Genomic DNA, 18,576 nt, shown 5'->3' with positions numbered 1-18,576 from the left:
TGCTGTTGAAGTCAGACAATTTTAGATAATTTTTTCTATTTGTTTTATCTTCTCTTCCATCAAAATTGCTTATCAGATGCCTCCCACACACTTAGTATTGTTCTGTCCTGGGGAGACAGATACAAAAGATACAAACTTTCCTAGGTCAGAGCGGGTAATGGACTGGTAAACGTTTATTAGCATGTTGATAAAGGTTTGTACAACTCTTAGCACTGTTACCTAACACTTCAAGGAGGATTTCTGACCGAGGGCATCTGATATGAAATCATTCTGGCCTGCCGGAGGAAAGGGTTCTTATGTGAGCTCTTGAGAACTGAGGCCAAGAGGCCAGGTCCTGAAGAATCTTGGACACTGTTTTCATGAGTTTCACTGTTAGTCTGGAGGTTTTTGAGACCCAGAGAAGAATTTTAATTTTTTTTTTTTTTAAGATTTTATTTATTTGCGAGAGAGAGAATGAGAGACAGAGAGCATGAGAGGGGGGAGGGTCAGAGGGAGAAGCAGACTCCCTGCTGAGCAGGGAGCCCGATGTGGGACTCGATCCCGGGACTCCAGGATCATGACCTGAGCCGAAGGCAGTCGCTTAACCAACTGAGCCACCCAGGCGCCCAGAGAAGAATTTTAAGTAAAAGAGTGACATAACACATATTTTGAAAAATATGGCTCTGGCTGTGATCGGGGGAAATGGGATGAGGGGTTTAGTTATCATCGCTGTGCTATGAATTACTTCAAAATACAGTGGCTTAGGACAACAGCACATTTTCCTTTGGGTCAGGATTTTTGGAGATGCTTAGCTGAGATGTTCTGGCTCAGGGTCTTCCACGACGTTGCTGTTACGATGCTGGCTGAGGCTGTAGGTACCGGAGGCCAAGATGGCTAACTTTCATGGCTGCCAAGTTGGTGCTTGGCATTGGCAGACTGTCATTTCTTCTCCACGTCAACCTTGCCACGGGCCGTGTGAGTGTCCTTGTGACATGGCTGTGGGCTTACCCCAGAGCGGGTGATCCAGGGGAGCGAGGCTGAAGTGGTGGTTATGAAAGCTATATTTGTGTTCCCCTCAAGTTTATGTGTTGAGACCTCAACTCCCCGTGTTATGGTGCTTGGAGATGGGGATTGGAAGGTAATTAAAGTTCAGTGAAATCATGAGGGTGGGGCCCTCATCTGATAGGGCTGGTGCCCCTATAAGAGGAAGAGACCAGAGCCCCTTCTCTCTCTGCCATGTGAGGACACAGGGAGAAGGCAGCCATATACAAGCCAGGAAGAGAGCTCTAACTAACAACCAAGTCTACTGGCACCTTGATCTTGGACTTCCCAGCCTCCGGAACTATGAGAAATCAAGGTTTATTATTTAAGCCACCTGGTCTATGGTATTTTGTGATAGCAGCCTGAGCCGACTAAGACAGTGGCAATGCCTTCCATGACCTGACCTCAAACCACCACTTCAGCCACATTCTATTTGCTAGGAGCAAGCCACTCAGTCTAGCCCACATTCAAGAGTAAAGGAGTTAGACCCCACCTTTTAAAGGAAGGTATGTCAAAGAACATGTAGACATACTTTTGATATCCCTTTGTGAAGGTTTTACACTAAGAGGTTATTTTGTGACCCAGATGAGAAAGGACAGTGGTTTGTAATCTAGCTCTAAAGCAGGGAGAACAAGACGTAGATTCAGAGACAATATGGTAGTAGGACTAACAGAATTTGGAAATGTACTGCAACTAGACTGAGCTGGTACAACGAAGAGACATGTGATGTGGAGGAGGAAGAGCGGAGTCAGGACATGCTAAATGGGAGATGCCTTTGGGATGGTGAGATGGGTATTTCAAACAGGCAGTTGCGCATGTGGGTCTGTGGCATTAGTCTGGGGGTGGTAAGCATGAAACCCGTGGATGGAGATGAGATCACCTAGGCAAAGGGCATAAAATCAGGGGAGCAAAGGGCCCAGGGCAGAGCTCTGGGGAACTCCTACATGTGGGGTTTGTCTGGCACAGGGGATGGAGAATGGGGCCATCAGAGAGTGGGGAGAAAATCCAGAAACCATGGCCTCAGGGAACCAAGAGGAGACAGTGGGTTCCTGCATCGAACACAACTTAAAGGTCTGGTGGATGGCTGGAATCGGTGATCCGGGGACCATCGGTGAGCTTGGCCTAAATGTCTTAGTGAAGTAAGAGGACTCAGATTGGATTGGGTTGAGGAATGAGTATTTGGAAGGAGAGAAAGTAGACCAACTGTGTTGACACCTTTCAAGAACGTTGACTTAATAGGAGAGGACAGTAGGGTACATGGAAGTTACACAAACTGTGTGTGTGAATACCTCTGGGAGGGCTGCACTGGAGACAGAGGGGGTGAGGAAGAGGGAAGGAGAGGGGTCAGTGAGGTCCTTGAGAAGTTACCTGCCTTTGATCTTTGGTGGGATACTTTTTTCTTCCTCATAGGAAGATGGGATTGGGTGCCCATGACAGGTACTTGTAAAGTTGGGGTTTCCCTTGGGTAAGGCACCCAATTAATGCTGTTTTTCTGATGACATATAAGTCTAGGTTAGGAGTACTCAACTTTGGTCATACATTAGAATCACCTGGGGGAGCTATTAAGCCTCCTTCATTCTCAGGCTCACCTCTCAGACCCATGACATCAGAACCTCTGGGTTGGAGATCGGAATCAGTAGTTTTTCAAGATCCCCATGTGAGACCAGAGTGCAGCCTTGGGGGAGGGGGGTCACTGCTGAAGGTGAACTTGGGGGAAATGGGAGTGGTGGTGAGCGGTCATGAGATTAAACTGTGGAGCAGAGTATGGGAGGCAACTCACCAGTCCTGCTAGGCAGCACGAGGCCCTTTTGAGGTAGAGGACTATGCATCTTCATTGTGACTGTCCACCTGGCTATGTGGTTACCTCCAGCACAGCTACCTGCTTGGTTTCAGGTTTTCTGACAGTAGGTGGTAGAAGACCCTAACTTTTGTACCTGTTTCATCATCTGAGAAATGGACATAATAGTACCTCCCTTCTAGGATTGATGTAGGATGAAGGGAGACAAGAAGAACTCATAGCATATAGTAAGTGCTCAATAAAAGGTCACTATTAGCATTAGGAAATAACACTCTTGATTAGAATTTTTTTTTTTTTAAAGATTTTATTTATTTATTTGACAGAGAGAGACACAGCGAGAGAGGGAACACAAGCAGGGGGAATGGGAGAGGGAGAAGCAGGCTTCCCGCCGAGCAGGGAGCCTGATGCGGGGCTCAATCCCAGGACCCTGGGATCATGACCTGAGCCGAAGGCAGACGCTTAATGACTGAGCCACCCAGGCGCCCCTTGATTAGAATTTTGCATGGGAATGGGAGAGTAGCAAGAGCTATAAAAAGCAAATTTGTAGAGCCGGACTTGTTTAATAGGCCATAAGGACTTCACAGGAGCTTTGAGCTGGGGTGACTTGTCATGTGCTTTGGGAATCCTGGAGAGAGTGGATTGGAGACCTGTAGGCAGATGTCGCTGCTTTGGCGGTCCTCACAAGGCTACAGTGCGGTGTTCAGCTTAGACTTTGTTTTGCTTGCTTTCTGTCCTGCGCCCATTTGGGCCAGTGCCTAGTTTGAGGAGCAGATGATGATTATTTCTCCCATCATTGGGTCTGAACAAACCGAGCCATACGTACTGACTAGAGACTGGGAGATCCAAGGCTCTATTTACTGCAGGAGGCCTTTCCCCAAAGGGACCTGTTTCTGGTTGCTCTGATCATCCCTGTTGGCATATTACCTTGACTGCAACTGATTGCTCAGGCAGGGAGGGGTGAATTTTTCTAAACTGGCTCCAGTATGGCATTCTCCATCAGATGAAAAGAAAGTCCATCGTCATGAGGTGGGGTGCTGCTCGAGCCATGTTGGACATGAGATAAGTTATGTCCAGAAAGATGCAGCTAGTCAGAGTGGCTTCTTATCTTTGGCTTGCATTCTCCCAATATGACCTTTGAGCCACCATGGTAATCATTACTTGGGTAGGTCCTATCCCAGATTATAGTGATATGTGGTGAAGAGGAGCTCTACGAGCTGCACCATGGCCTGCCACCACCCTCACTGCTGGCCGTCTTGCCCGTGGAGACTACAAGCCCCAGCATGCATTGCACAAGACTCCTGGCTACAGCTCCCTTTCATAGAGAGGCCCTGGAAGCTCTCCCTCTCTCCCAGAAATGTCCCTCCTCATCTTCCTACAAGCTGGCAGGTTGCCCCCCAGGCCTTGATTCCAGCAAATGCTTTCTCTCAATGCAGTGGTGGTGATCTTTTCATTCCTGGTGGTTTCTTTACACCATGATGAGACAGGAAAAGCAAGATGTCTAGCAGAATGCCACCTCACTGCTCATTCATTCAGCCAGCGACCAGAACCCTGGCAAGATCCGGGGTTTTGTCAGATGGGAGCTGTGGAAGTGAATAAAAAAAGTGAAACCAGATGTTCTTTCCCTCCAGTTGCTTCATATCCATGCAGGGGCTTGGAGGAGGAGGCTGTAAAAATGTCACAGTCCTTGATTCCTGAGGCCCAGATTTACGCACCATGTAACCTTGCACCATAAATCCACCTCCCTCGCTGGAGCATCAGCTTCCGAAGGGGCAGAGCCCAGCTGTGGCGTTGACTAGAGGCAGCCAATGGTGCAGGAGGGACATGGGTGGAGAGCACCGGGCCAGGGAGCCTGGCTGGGGACCAGCGATTGCTTTTCAAGAATTTTAAAGAAGTCAAAAGATTTTTACAAGATTGCTCGGAGTTTGGCCTTCTTAGGAGATAAGCCAAACTCTCTTTTGCTTTTTAGTCTGAAAGGGAACTTGATTTCTCTTTGGAACGTATTTGCACATGCAAGAGAACTCAGTGGGAATGAAACACACATAGGCAGAGAGTCTTCACTGCTTGGTTGAAGTGCTGGCAGGAGAGAGAGAGGAAGGCAGGGGCCCCACCCCACCTGCCTGTGAAGGCCATCCTCTGGAAGCCAGAATGTACCCTGAGTGCCATAGGAAGCCATGGCTTTAAAATGGTGATTCTGTCTGCTGTGTGAAGAATCAATTAGGGGCTCGGGGGCAAGAAGGGAAGCAAGGAGACAACTTAGGAGGCTTGTCTAGAAATCCAGGCAAGAAGATGATGGTGGCTTGGAAGCAGTAGAAGCCGTGAACATGGAGAACAGCAACTGGGCTTGGAGGTCTGGTGGCTATGCAGTGGGAAGGATCAAGGATGCTTGCCAGAGTTTGGTGTGAGCAGCTGAGTCGACGGTGGTGGTGCCGCTGAAACAGGGAGGGTGGAGAAGGGTCAAGTTCAATGAGGAGATTCAGACCTCAGTTTTTGACACATTGGATTGGAAATGCTTGTAGACATCTATGGGGGTGTTTTAAAGAGACAGTGGGATATACGGAGCTGGAGATACAAAGAGAGGCCAGGGCTGGGATATCAGTCTGGGAGTCATATTATAGACAATAATTAAAGAGGTAGAAATGGAGTTGGTTCTCAGACCACAGCTGCCCCGTGTTATTGACACTAACATGTGACCGCTTTCTGACCTCTGCGTAGATGCCCTCCAATGCCGGGAGGCCCTAGGTCATGGATGCGTTGTTCCAGACAAACTGCTGCCTGTGCGTGACATCTGTCTGTCATCTTTCTGTCTGAGCCCAGAGTAGCTCCACAGTTTCCCCGCAGGCTCCCCTGGTAGCTGCCTGCAGCTGATGGGAGTTCACACGTGGTACAAAAACCCCTTTCCATCCTTTCCATCTTGACCCTAAACCAGCAGCAGTCTTCCCAACTTCCCCACTTCTGTCTTTTTCATCATCTGGCTCAAATTTTCTGCTTTCAGAAAACATTTTCCTGGCTTGTTGACATTTTTACAGTAGGTAGAACCTTATTATCTTATTATTAGTCACTAAACCGGAATGATTTGTTTTTCTATTTGATCCCTGTTGCCTCAAGTGTTACGTTAGTTTCTAGTACATTCTAAATGATGAAGTTCTGAGAGCTGACTTTAAACAATGCTTCTAGATATGTGTCTAACCAGCGGATGGTCAGGATGTCCCTCAGCGATGCCCGTTTACAAGGATGCAGGTTGCAGTAGACCATTTTGTTCATGCTTATTGTGTTTCATGAAATTTCTATTCTACACAGTGACTGTGGTTTTTATTTGTTCTAATGAAAGAGTAACAATGTGCAGTGCAGTGGATTCTTCATGTAAAATGCCTCAAATAGCCTCCCCCTTCCCCTGTCCCCAAATAAGGCTGAAAACAGATGCATGCTTGTACTGTAGAGTTTAAAACTGCACTTGGCTGACTGAAGCCAGAACATATGTGCAGAACAGCTGAGGGTGTTTATTGTGGTCTGATGTGGAGCCCGTGGGCCAAGCAAGGAAGGCCTGGGGCAACCTGATTTATCATCCAGGAGAGCCCCAAACTAGAACTATGCTGAGCCCAGGATGGAACCCTCCTCTGTCCACACCTGTGAGCTCCAACCCCCACTGAATCTGTAAAGCTCACAGAAGTCTCCTGAAGGAAACAAAGGGAGCCCACAGCTCCAGGCCCTGCATCCAGCAGGGCTATCCAAAGCCCTTCTTATTCCTCCTGAGTATTTGGCCTTTGCTGGTACCTAGATTACTCCCTTGGCTGGAGCCTCAGATTTCATACCCTTTTGGGAGCCTTGTTGCAGATAACTGGGACAAAATACAGGCTGGGGAGCCATGAGGGTATGTGGGGAATATGAACGTGTGTAGAAGGTCAGAGTGTTCATAAGAGTGTGTACAGTGAGACAAAGAGACAACGAGCAGGGAGCCCTGGGGACAATCCAACAGGTAAGAGCAGTAAATGAGCTCTTGAAGCCAACTGAGAAGGCAAGGTCATTGTTGGGGGTTGAGGGGCAAGAACCAGGGGTGAGGGGGTTACGGAAGTCAGGGGGAAGCAAATTCCAAGAAGGAAGAGTGATGAGTCATCACAGTGCGGATGGTTATTAAGATGAGAAGAAAAAGTGCCCATTGGATTTGGAAATCCAGCACTAACTGGTGACTTTAATAAAAGCTGGGGGCGGGGAGGGGCAGAAGCCAGCCCACAGGGGCTAGAGAGTGACAACAACAAAGACACTAAGTGAAGCTACTCTGAGAGAATTTGGCAAAGACAGAGACAGAGGGCAGAAGGAGAGGGAGCCCACAGGGTGGGGGAGGAGTTTGGTCAGCTTGTTTCTGTTTGCTTGGTTTTGCTGGAGGTTGGAGTGGGGGATTGTCATGGGATTTGCTTCAAGAAGATGACTTGTTTCTCTAGAGGTGTGTCTGGAGGGAGGTTAGGAGTGCCGGGAAAAGACCAGGGAGTTACACACCAAAAGAGGGCCGACTCTTCAAATCCAGCCTCACCCCTTTGCCTTCATGATTCACCCCTGTCCCTCAGTGAAAGTCAGCTTGATGTCATGGCCCCACCTGGGGGACTGACTATTCGTGTGATTCTTGCTATGACCAGGAGAATATGTTGTTGTTTGTGTTGATTACCATTTTGGTTTTAACTGGGAAGAATCTGAATGATAAGACCAAGGGATAAGGGGAGGGGGAGGATGAGAAAACAGGGAGGGGCTCTCTAGGAGGGAGGGCAGATGGGGTCTGCATGCAGGTGAGCCACCAGCAGGGCAGGAGGGTTAGGACTCATCCTTTGAGCCTAGGGTGGAGGCAAGGGTAGGGGTAAGCCAACATCCTGGGAATTCATGCCTGGTGAGCCCTACTTTTGCTCTTAAATAGGCAATAAGGCCACCACCTCTTGTAGGGGACAACAAGGATGGGCTTGATGACAATATCTGAGGTCAGCTGTTGGGACTGAGGGAGATGAGCGGGGTCTAGGAGGGGACATCCTCGGCCCTGCTTGCTCGGCCCAGGTGAATGGCGGACTGAGCTGTCTCTGGCACAGATGGTCCAGAGTTGCTTCCATCAGTGCTACCTGGGTGTAGGAAAGAGAGATATGTCTGGGGATTTGAAGAGGGGTCAAGATCCTAAGGCATCTGTTTCACTGATGCATTTCTTCATTCTTTTGCCAATACCACACTGTCTTGATCATAGTGCTTTTTTTGATTCATCAGTTATAGGTCAGGCCTATTGACTGCCTCTTAGGATTAATGAGAAGTCTACCATCTTACTCTCTCCAATTCATCTCTCCCCATTCTCCTCATACAGCTATATAGCTGTTTTTAATTAAATCAGCAATCACTGTTTATACAACCAAAGCTGTCAATATTGTTTATAGCAAATCTGAGTGGTGTGTTATGATTATATTTTTCTGTGGCCTTTTGTCTTCCTTTCAGTTACCTATTTGTCTCATTCGTTGCTTACGCGCTCTTTTTATAGACCTATCTGTGGCAGTTTAAAAATACGCCCAAATGCCTTCGACACTCTTCCCTTCAATATGGAGAACATATTGGGCTGGTGTGTGGGCTGTACTTAGTGAACTGCTTCTAACTAATAGAATATGCTGGAAGTGATGGCGTGGTACTTCTGAGACTAGGTCATAAAAAGCATTACAGCCTCCTCCTTGGTCTTTCTCATGGATTGCTTGCCTTAGGGAAAACGAGGCCACGTGATCAACCTTATGGACAGGTCCATGTGGAAAGAGACTGAGGCTTATTGCCCACAGCCAGCAAGAACTGAGGCCTCCTCCGACAGCTGTGTGAGTGAGCCATGCTGGAAGCTGAGCCCATAGTCCCAGTTGACTGGACTGGGAGTCAGCTGGAGCCCCAGCTGACATCTTGCCTGCAACCTCAGCAGAGAATGTGAACCAGAGTCTCTCAGCTAAGTTGCTCCCAGATTCCTGACCCTCAGAACCTATGAGATAATAAATGTTTATTATCTGTAAGTCTTGGGGTAATTTGTCATGCAGCAATAAATCATTAATATTATATCTCTAACTTCTTCCTGATTATCTCTTTGTCACTAGATCTGCCACATTATCTACTCTGTCAAGCCTAATTGTTTTTTTCCTGGATCTCTCCATCTTTCTGCTCCCACTGGACTGGTTATTCTCGAGACCTGCAGCATACTTGGCGTCTTTCCCACCCTACTGATTGGGGTCACTGCTTCCTAGATCCCTATCCTGTCTTATTCTTCCTTTTTGTTCTTTTCTTCCCCTGAAACCCATCAACTACTAGTCTTGGGAAAAGGTGCATGGGAGATAATTTTCTTAATCCTTGAATATCTAAAAATGCTTCTACCTGCTTTCATGCTTGACTAATAGTTTGGTTGGTTACAGAATTCAAGGTAGAAAATGGCTTTTTGAAGTCATTGATTATTCTTTTAGCATCCGATATTATACTTGCTGTCCAAAACCATTTTCATTCTTATTTCTTTGTATATTACCTGGCTTTCCCCTCCTTGGAAGTTCAAATCTCCTCAGTTTGTCCCTAGTGTTATAGAATTTTACAGTGATGTGCCATGGGGTGTTAGTTGGGATGCTTTGCTGATACTTAACAAAGCCCAATTAAAAGTGGCTCATACTATGAGTGGATTTATTATCTTGCATAATAAGAAGTCCTGAAATAAGGTGTCTCTGATGAATTACATCATCAGGAACCCAGGATTTAAACACCCCCCCCCCAAAATTCTGCTGGCGTACATCGGTAATTCCCTTTGTAGGAAAAATATGGCAACAATGTTTATAGAGTCAGAAATCCGGACTATTTCTTCCTCTGACTCTGTTGTAAACTGTGGAATATGTCCCAGAATCAGTCCCTTTCCTTGGCAGACTTTCCTTCATGGCCCCACGCCCCAAATTAGGTGTTATGCCCCTTCCAAAAGAAATCACTCGACAAGAGGAATAAAATTAATATAATCGCCCTACACTCATCGAGGTCTATGCCCCGGAACTGAAGATGAGGTTGGTCTTCTCTGACAACATGGCTTTGCAGTAGAACATGGGGATTTTAAATAAAATCTGAATCCTTTTAGAAGGAACAATAAGGCAAGTGCTATTGGTAGGCAACCAAAATGTCCACTGTACCTGTGTGGGTTTTTCTGCCATTCACTGTGATGAAAACCTGATGATCGATCTTCTAAAAACTTGTTTAAGTCTCCTACTTGCTGATATCCCTCTTTGTGCTCTTTGTCGTTGTGGGTTCATGCCCTTTTGTTCCTTTATTGCCATTTTAATAGGATCTCCAAAGGGAGGGGTGATCCACATGTATGTTCAGTCTGTTATCTCTATTTGGAAACCCCCTAGCCAATGTTTTTTGAGCTGTGAATTGTCACGTGTGAGTAAGTTATGTCCAGTATTTAGACAATGAAACAGGGGCGCCCAGGTGGCTCAGTCATTAAGCGTCTGCCTTCGGCTCAGGTCATGATCCCAGGGTCCTGGGATGGAGCCCCGCATTGGGCTCTCTGCTCAGCAGGAAGCCTGCTTCTCCTTCGCCCACTCCCCCTGCTTTGTGTTCCCTCTCTCTCTGTCTCTCTCTGTCAAATAAATAAAACCCTTTAAAAAAAAATAAACAATGAAACAGAGTGGAAAATGCCAGAGCCTCTGTCCCCGTATAGTCAGTGAAATAAAATGTTTGTTTCAGCGGCACGTGCATGTGTGTGCATCTGTTCTGGACAAAGATGTAAAACGTGGTTTTTGGCTCTAGGTTGCACACAAAAATATTGCGGAAGTATTGCTCTAAAGAAATGTCTTCTGAACATTTGGTGCTCTGTAATACTCTCTTATTTTGGTTGGTTTTACAGATCTGTGGGGCAGATCTAGCAAGCGTATCAAACTTCGGGGGGTATGACCTAACGAGTGGTGCGTGTATAAGCAAACGGCCTCGCTCTCTCACAGAGCACCCAAAATCTCATGGGAATAAATGCGTTAGCGTTATCCTCCCCCATTCATTTCTGTTTTCCAGAGGAAGAAACTGATCCAGACAGACATGTAATGCCCGCACAAGGCGGCAGGCAGGTAGGCCTGAGCGCATTTCTGGCCACTGAATGTGGCGTGTGGCTAAGATCCGCCCCCGATGGTTGGGGCTGGTTCACAAAACGTGCGGAGCTCTGCTTCCGAGGCGAACCTGTCCATTCAGTAAGCCACTAGCGAAAAGCTGCATTCCACAAATGTTTGGAGAGCCTCAAACAAGACGAGTTGCAGGGCTTGGGCTGAGTTTCACAATGTAGTAGGATCAAGGTTTGTTTTTGAGGCTGATTTTCACTTCAGGCCCTCCTTCCCAGGAGATTGTTTTCAGCAAAGACTGATGTGTCTCTTTCTTATGCCCAAAGACCTTCGGGAAGTGCAAAAGTCCTGCTGCGCAACCCGTGTGTTTAGATCAAAATGTGTCGTGGCGGGGAAGCTCTTGCGTCTGTCTGAAGGGGGTCACCATCAGCCACGCTGGTAGCATGCATGGAAAGCGGGTGCTCAGTTCCCATCACGGGGCAGGAGGGCCGGCCTGGAGGACGTCTCCGTCTGGCAGCCGTGGCCGCTTCAGCGACCCTATTACTAGCATCGTGTTCTGCCTTTTCTGCTGCCTTTCCTCGTCTCCATCTTGCTGGTCTTGTTACACTGTGCTTTCTGCTTGTCATTTTTAAAATTCTTTTTTTAAACAGCTTTACGGGGATATCTTTGACATATAAAAAGTGTGAATATTTAAGGTATTCAACTTGATGTTTTGATATATGTATATACTATGAAAAGATCACCGCAATCAAGCTAATGAACACATCTACCACCTCTATGTAGTTACAATTGTGTGTGTGTGAGTGAGCGTGTAGTGCAAAGATTTCATTTTAGACCTCTCCTCTTTGCAACTTCCAAGTACTGTTAACTATAGTCACCATGCTGTGCATTAGATCTCTAGAACTTATCTCTGGAACTTACTCATCTCGCATAACTGAAACCCTTTGACTAACATCACCCCTTTCTGCCTTCCCTCTGCTCCTAGCAACCACTGTTCTACTCTCTGCTCCTATGAATTTGACTATTTTACATTCTGACATATAAATGAAATCATATAGTATGTCTACTTCTATGTCTGGCTTACTTCATGTAGCACAGTGTCTTCCAGGTCCATCCAAGTTGTCGCAAAAGGCAGGATCTCCTTTTTGTTTGTGTGTGTATGTGTTTTTAAGATTTTATTTATTTGAGAGAGAGAGCATGAATGGGGTAGAGGGGCAGAGGGAGAGGTAGAAGCAGGCTCCCCGCTGAGCAGGGAGCCTGATGCAGGGCTCCATCCCAGGATCCTGAGATCATGACCTGAGCTGAAGGCAGACACTTAACCTACTGAGTCACCCAGGCACCCCTGGATCCCCTTCTTCTTAAAGGCCAGATCATATTTCATCACCCGTATGTATCACCTTTTCTTTATCCATTCATCTGCCAAAGGACACTTAAGTTGTGTCCCAGTCTTGCCTATTGTGAATAAATCATGGGAATGCAGATAACTCTTCATGAACCTAATTTATTTCCTTTGGGTATATACCCAGAAGTAGGATTGCTGGGTCATATGTTAGTTCTATTTTTAATTTTTTAAGGAAGCTTCATATTATTTTCCATAGTGGCTGCACTTAAATTCTTTGTTAGCCTATTTCTACTTCCTCCAACATTTTCTCCCTCTTCTCTTTTTAACTTAGCCAATTATTTGTCTTAATTTGTTTTTTCCTTCTTTATTGTCCCTGTTTTGCTCACTCTTTTTTGCCGTTGTTGTTGTTCAACTACACTTTTGTGCTTCAGTTTTTTCTTCTTTTTCTTCCTTCCTCCTGTGACTGTTTCCTTCCCCCTTGTCCCAAAGGCTTTTGATGTCCTCCTTACCACTCACTTAGGAGGCCTAAAATGGGCAGAAGATGGTTCAGAGACAGAAGACAGTGGAGCAGGATGGCCTGGGGGAGATAACTGATGGGGAGGGTTCACAATATCAGAGCTGCATATCCCCCCAAGAAGAGAGGGCTCCCCAGCTGCATCTTGTCCAACACTTTCATCATACGTCACCCATATGAAGTCATGAAGGTCACTCTGCCATGTTCGTTGGCTTCTCAACGGGACCTGAACATGTCTTGGAAGCCTTGAAGATGGGCTGAATCTAAGAAGAAAATATGTCCCTTTTTTCGCTTGTGAGAAAATGAATGGCCCAAGACCAGGATGGGGAGATGTGGCTGGAGCAGTGAAGAAGACTTAAAAGGGTTTCAGCCAAGAGTAGAGTAAGAAGGAGCTGCCAGTAGGTGTGACCCCTCCCCCACAAATGCTCAGTGGGGGTGAGGTTGCATCAGAGAAGCTCAGGGTCTGGAGGGAGCTGCGCTGGTCAGGCATCACACTTACAAGGGAAACAGCCACCATCCACGTTTGCCAAGAGCAACTGGGACGGTGAGGGACTTGAGACCACACTGTGCCAGAAAGGTTGAAAGAGCTAGGGATGGATAGGGAGGTGAAAAAAAGATGTGATAACCATATTCAAATATTGAGGAAGAGAGATTAGACTTTGGCTCCAACGAAGACTAAGTCCCTGGAGTTGGCCTAAGTCCCTAGAGTTAGTTGGCCTTCATTTTCTTTTCTTTTCTTTTTTATTTTTTTTAAGATTTTATTTTATTATTTATTTGACAGTGAGAGACACAGCAAGAGAGGGAACACAAGCAGGGGGAGTGAGAGAGGGAGAAGCAGGCCTCCCGTGGAGCAGGGAGCCCGATGTGGGGCTCGAACCCAAGACCCTGGGATCATGACCTGAGCCGAAGGCAGACGCTTAATGACTGAGCCACCCAGGTGCCCCTCTTTTTTTTTTTTTTTAAGACTATTTAGTTGAGAGAGAGAGAGAGAGAACATGAAGAGGGGGAAGGGCAGAAGGAGAGGAAGAAGCAGACTCCCCATTGGGCAGGGAGCTTGACACAGGTCGATCCCAGGACCCCGAGACCATGATCCAAGCCAAAGACAGATACTCAATCAAGTGAGCCACCCAGGTGCCCTGGACTTCATTTTCAACATATGAGGAAGGAACTTTGGATCCGTCAAGGGTGTCTAAAGATGGACTGGACTGCTTCATGCAGAAGTATTCCCTCTCATTGGAAAAGTTCGAGTGCTTGGTGGAATGTTTCAGAAGAGGTTCAGACATTGGATGTTTGGTTGAACAAGATGATGGCGATAATCTTTTCTGGTTAATACTCATACTAATAACAATAGTAACAAGGAACACGAATTGGCTGGGTATAGGGTGCCCGATTATTTATCTGCGTTATCTTATTTAATCCCTACAACAGTATGAGGTACTTACTATGATTACTACTATTTTAGAGATGAGGAAACAGGCTTGGGGAGCTGAAGAACATGCTCCAAATCTAGACAAGCAGTCTAGAATAAGGCCTTATTGGTGAGTGGGACTAAAAATGTAACATTTAAAGTCAAGAGAATATCTAATAATAGTTTAATACAGACATGGGATGGGGGTTGGAGCAGAGTTGAATGGTTTCTTCCGTTCGTTGCAAATAAGGGCAAGTGGTTTCTATAGTGGTCTCTGTATGGAAACGGTATAGCAGCGAGGCAGACAAGAGGAGCCCCTGAAGGATTAGAACAGCGCTGTCTTCTTTTGGTTGGTGGACTTAGTCTTAAACAAACAAATGAATCACACCAATATTCAAACAACATAATTTTTGTCTGGCTTAATAGTTTTTTTTGATAATCTGTAAAAGCAATTTTGTGAAAACTGCAAAGCCGGTTTAATGTTTGAATTACAGCACCAGTAAGTTTGTTTCTGATGCTGATATGATCAGAGAGGAATGGTTGACCGTCATCATTCCCTGCACCAACGGCCAATATTCTACTTCTCCGTGTTGAAGAAATAAAACAGAAAGGTTTGGAGTTCTTTTCCATTTTGTCCAGCTCTTGACGTTGTTTTTAGTGGGAAAGTGAGTCTGAATACCTAGCCCGACACTGTTGGAAATTGGAAGCCCTCCCAGCAATGTGAAGTTCCCCATTCAGTTCCAAGTGCATTCTATTCTAGATTGTGAGTGTTACTTCTATAATTAGCATGTCCCTTGTGTAGAGGCTCCCTCGTCTTTTTCACTTGAAACCACTGGATTGAATGAGGGAGGAGGAGGAAGGCCCTTGGCACCAGTGGCCAAGCATGCAGAATTGGAGGTGCTCAGAGGTCCCAGCACCATCAGTCTCACTACCCTGCCTGCTCTTGTCCTAAGCCTGGCTTTCGGTGGGCAGGATTTGAGAACGAGCTGTTTGTGACTGATGCTCCATCAACAGTAATCTCTCCATAGGGAAATGTCAGGCACAGTGGGACTAGTGAGGGCCACGCCTGCTGTGTTCTGAGGCCAGGGGGGCTGTATCTCAGGGAGGAGAGGAAATAAAAGGAGTCTGGGGTCAGGGGAGGGCGTGGTGGGGGATGGATGGATGATCGGAGGAGAAGGGAGTGAGGACCCTGGGGCCTGTGCACGTAGTGAGAGCTCGGTGCTGGGAATTCGGTCACCTGTCACTTTCAGCTTGCCACTCGAATCTGCCTGCCTTTGGGGGGCACGGTCATTCCAAGGTCTCCAAATCCCATGGCATCCCGAATCGGGGCTGTCCTGAAGAGCTCGTGGGAAGAAATGAGTAAGACTGCACAAGCCCCCTCGGGCTCTCTGCCTCTGGTGTCCTGGACACAGGCCAGGCCCACAGCTCTAGGTTCTTTCTTTCCAGCAGGCCCGAGCTCTCCCTTTGGGTGGGACCCTTGGTGAATCAGAAAGGTGTGCTGTGGGAGGAGGGACAAAGGCCAATCTTTGCTGCTGGGAGCCCTTTGAGATGTAGAGCTGTTCTTACAGGAGGCGTCCGCCCAGGTGCCAGCTCGCATTTGTCTTGTGGAAGGATGCCACGTTCTTACCTCTCTGGCAAGGCCCGCGGTTGGTGAGCTGGGAGCGTGATACACGTCAGTTCAGAGCCAAGCACTGGTCGCAGAACTGGGTCACCTCATAGACAGGCAAAGATGATCTACCCCGATTGGAGAGATCGGATTGCATCCTTCCTTGTAAAACCCAGCCGTGCCCCCGAGTGTCTGCCGGCGTCAAGGAGCTCCTTTGTCCTCTCATTCCAGAAGGCTGAAGAGCCAAGTGACAAGGGGCATCTCGCCCGCGCCCCCCACACCCTGCTCTGTTCTCAGCTCTGGGCACTCACCCTGGCTTCTCTGCCCAGAGGCCAGGGAGCCCGTCCAATGCGGTCTGATGGGGCAGGAGGTGTCGGCTTCTCTCAGAAGCCTGGATCTCTGTAGTTTTATATGCCCAGCATGTGCCAGGACATGCAGCCTGGCTCTTTCAAGAGCGGTGTTTCACTGCCACGGCTTTGGGCTCAGAGGGATGTTGCTCTGTCTCCCACCCCGCCCCGCCCCTCCCCTCGCGTCTTTCTAACTTGTTTTTCTGCTGACTCTGGAACCCAGGTGCTGGTGTTCTTTGAGGCACCCTGTAATTGCGGAAAGGAGTTTCTGCGAGTTAGGATTAGCACATGCCGCCCCCTAACGGCTCCTGCCTCTAAGATTTCAGGCTCGGTTGTGAACAGACGCCCCAGGCCTTCATGGAGGGTCCCCAGCTAGTCTCCTTCCAAGGAAGCTGGCTCTTTCCCTGCAGACAGCTCAAAGAACCTTTGCTCTTGGCCGGGGTGGGGGGAGGTGGGCAATGTCAAAAGTCAGGCAGGTTCGGTATGTCTGGCTGTGAGCGAAATGCTCCAACGTTTCACTGCCAGGGGTAGAATAACTGGGCTCTTCCAGTTCTGGAGTGTTCCTAGGACCGACCTCACCTAGCAGCTGAGGAAGGGATCGCCCGTCCTTTCCACCAGCTCCCTCCATGTCCAGAGAAGCAAGCACAGTGCCCGTCAGCTGTGCGCACCAAGGGGCTTCCTTCTCCTGCCCTCCTGGTGAGGGCGGGCTGAATGCTGCTGACGCACCCCTCAGACGTCCCTGGTGGAGCCTCCAGAACCAACTCGAAACCCAGAAGGAAAGGGAGGGAGGACACACAAACCTCTTGGAAGCACATCTGTTGAGTTAATGTTTGAAGAACCTGAAGAAATTGGTTGGACGTAGTCCAGTTCTGTTTCGAGGGGAATCCGGGACTTCACCAAGGAACAAAGTTCATAGGTGTGGGAGGAAAAACTGGGAAACATTTTGTTTTGGTAGCTGGGAAGCTTGTCTCCAGAAGTGATGGAAAGCAGCTAAAAGAGGAACTCGCTATTTCCTTCCAATAGGCCCAAATCTGGCCCAAGTGAAGCATCGCGCTAGGACTTTGCTGCTTGGCAGGAAGCAGTGCAAAAGTTAGTGTTCACAAGTTTAGAATGTTTTCTACAGCGGAGCTTCGGGGGAGGGGGGTGGGGACAGTGTGAAAGAGAGTGCGGCCCTGGTCTTCTCCAGCTTTTCTTAAACTGGGGCGGGTGGTCACAGAGACGATGCACTGAGTCCTGGGGAATCGCAGCTGGCTACTGGGGGCAAACCCCGGCTCCCTCCTGCCCTGTCCAGGGGTGAGGAGACCAGAAAGTGGAGAAGGTAGGATGGAGTTGTGAGTTAACGGGCTGGGTTTTCTTTCTTTTTCTTTTTTTAAAGATTTTATTTATTCATTTGCGTGAGAGAGACACAGAGAGCACAAGCCGGGGGAGAGGCAGAGGAAGAAGCAGACTCCCTGCTGAGCCGGGAGCCCCGTGCGTGCGGGGCTCGATCTCAGGACCCTGGGATCATGACCTGAGCCGAAGGCAGGTGCTTGACGGACTGAGCCACCCAGGCGCCCCCAGGCTGGGTTTTCATGTAACGTGTAAGCAGTTAGACCATTTTCACTCCCTGCAGAAATGGAAAAGAAGCACTTAAAATTCTTTTTTTAAATTTTATTTGGCTCTCCAGTTGCACCGAGGTCTTTAAATTGTTGTCTGTCATTAGGAAACAAAGAATGGAGTTTTTTTTTTTCCCTCCCTTCTGAAAATCTGGAGCAAATTCTGAAACATAAAAATAAAGAAAGTGTCCTCTCATTTGAAAGAACTGACCTGAAATTTTGGCCTTATTTGTCTCTGGGTGCCCGATGGTGCTGACTCGGCCCCAGACGTAGGCAGTAGCTTTCTAAAGGGCCTCGTGCGATCCGATGCAGGCCTGACAGAGGCAGCCGGTCCTGCTCCCGAGCCGGAAGCGCCTGGCATGTAAAGGGTAAAGCTCTTACTGCTGGCTCCCTCTGGGGAACAGAACTGGGTTTGAGATAACTTCATGTTATTCTATTCTATCTCAAGATTTGGTTTGTTTTATTGCCAGCGCCCCACCCCCGATGCCCCCCATCCCCGAACTTAAAGATGGTGTGGTGTGGCTGGAGAGATGTTTCTCTGCCTCGTTCTGAAGTTACTCACTTTCCGCTTTCAGAACATCTTCTACGAGGCCAGTGCCAACTCTGGAGAAGTGTTTCCCCAAAGCCTGGTTCCTGCTGAGGTGCACACATCTGCTCTCTGGTTTTATTTGGGTAAAATCAAAGGTCAATGGAGGGCCCTGGGCTTAGAGATGATGTTTAACACAAAAGACCTCTGAGAGGTCTTTAAATCCCTGACCTTCCATGATTCCCTGTTAATGTTCTAACAGTAGTTGGAGGAAGCCAGCAAGTTCCAAATGGCAGAAGCACTCAACAGTAGGACCTCAACTCATGAGAATGTAGGCGAGGCTCCAAGTACACCTGA

At 47.8% G+C, this 18,576-nt stretch overlaps 1 long non-coding RNA gene across 3 annotated transcripts in view; it reads left to right on the top strand.

Moving 5' to 3' along the window:
- Window positions 1-18,576, top strand: part of LOC118543135 (uncharacterized) — a 140,923-nt gene that overhangs the window by 100,672 nt on the left and 21,675 nt on the right. For 2 of the 3 annotated variants that reach the window (XR_013441385.1, XR_013441387.1), the window contains exon 1: window positions 1,965-2,131. The exons of the other annotated variant lie outside the window; for it this stretch is intronic. This is a non-coding gene — a long non-coding RNA (uncharacterized LOC118543135). Of the gene's footprint in view, window positions 1-1,964; window positions 2,132-18,576 lie in introns of those variants that run through there. 3 annotated transcript variants of the gene reach the window in all.

Source organism: Halichoerus grypus, chromosome 9 (genome assembly GCF_964656455.1).
Source record: "Halichoerus grypus chromosome 9, mHalGry1.hap1.1, whole genome shotgun sequence".
NCBI classification, from domain to species: Eukaryota; Metazoa; Chordata; class Mammalia; order Carnivora; family Phocidae; genus Halichoerus; species Halichoerus grypus.
Note: the sequence above shows the minus strand (reverse complement) of the source record. Positions and strands in the feature narration are given on the sequence as shown.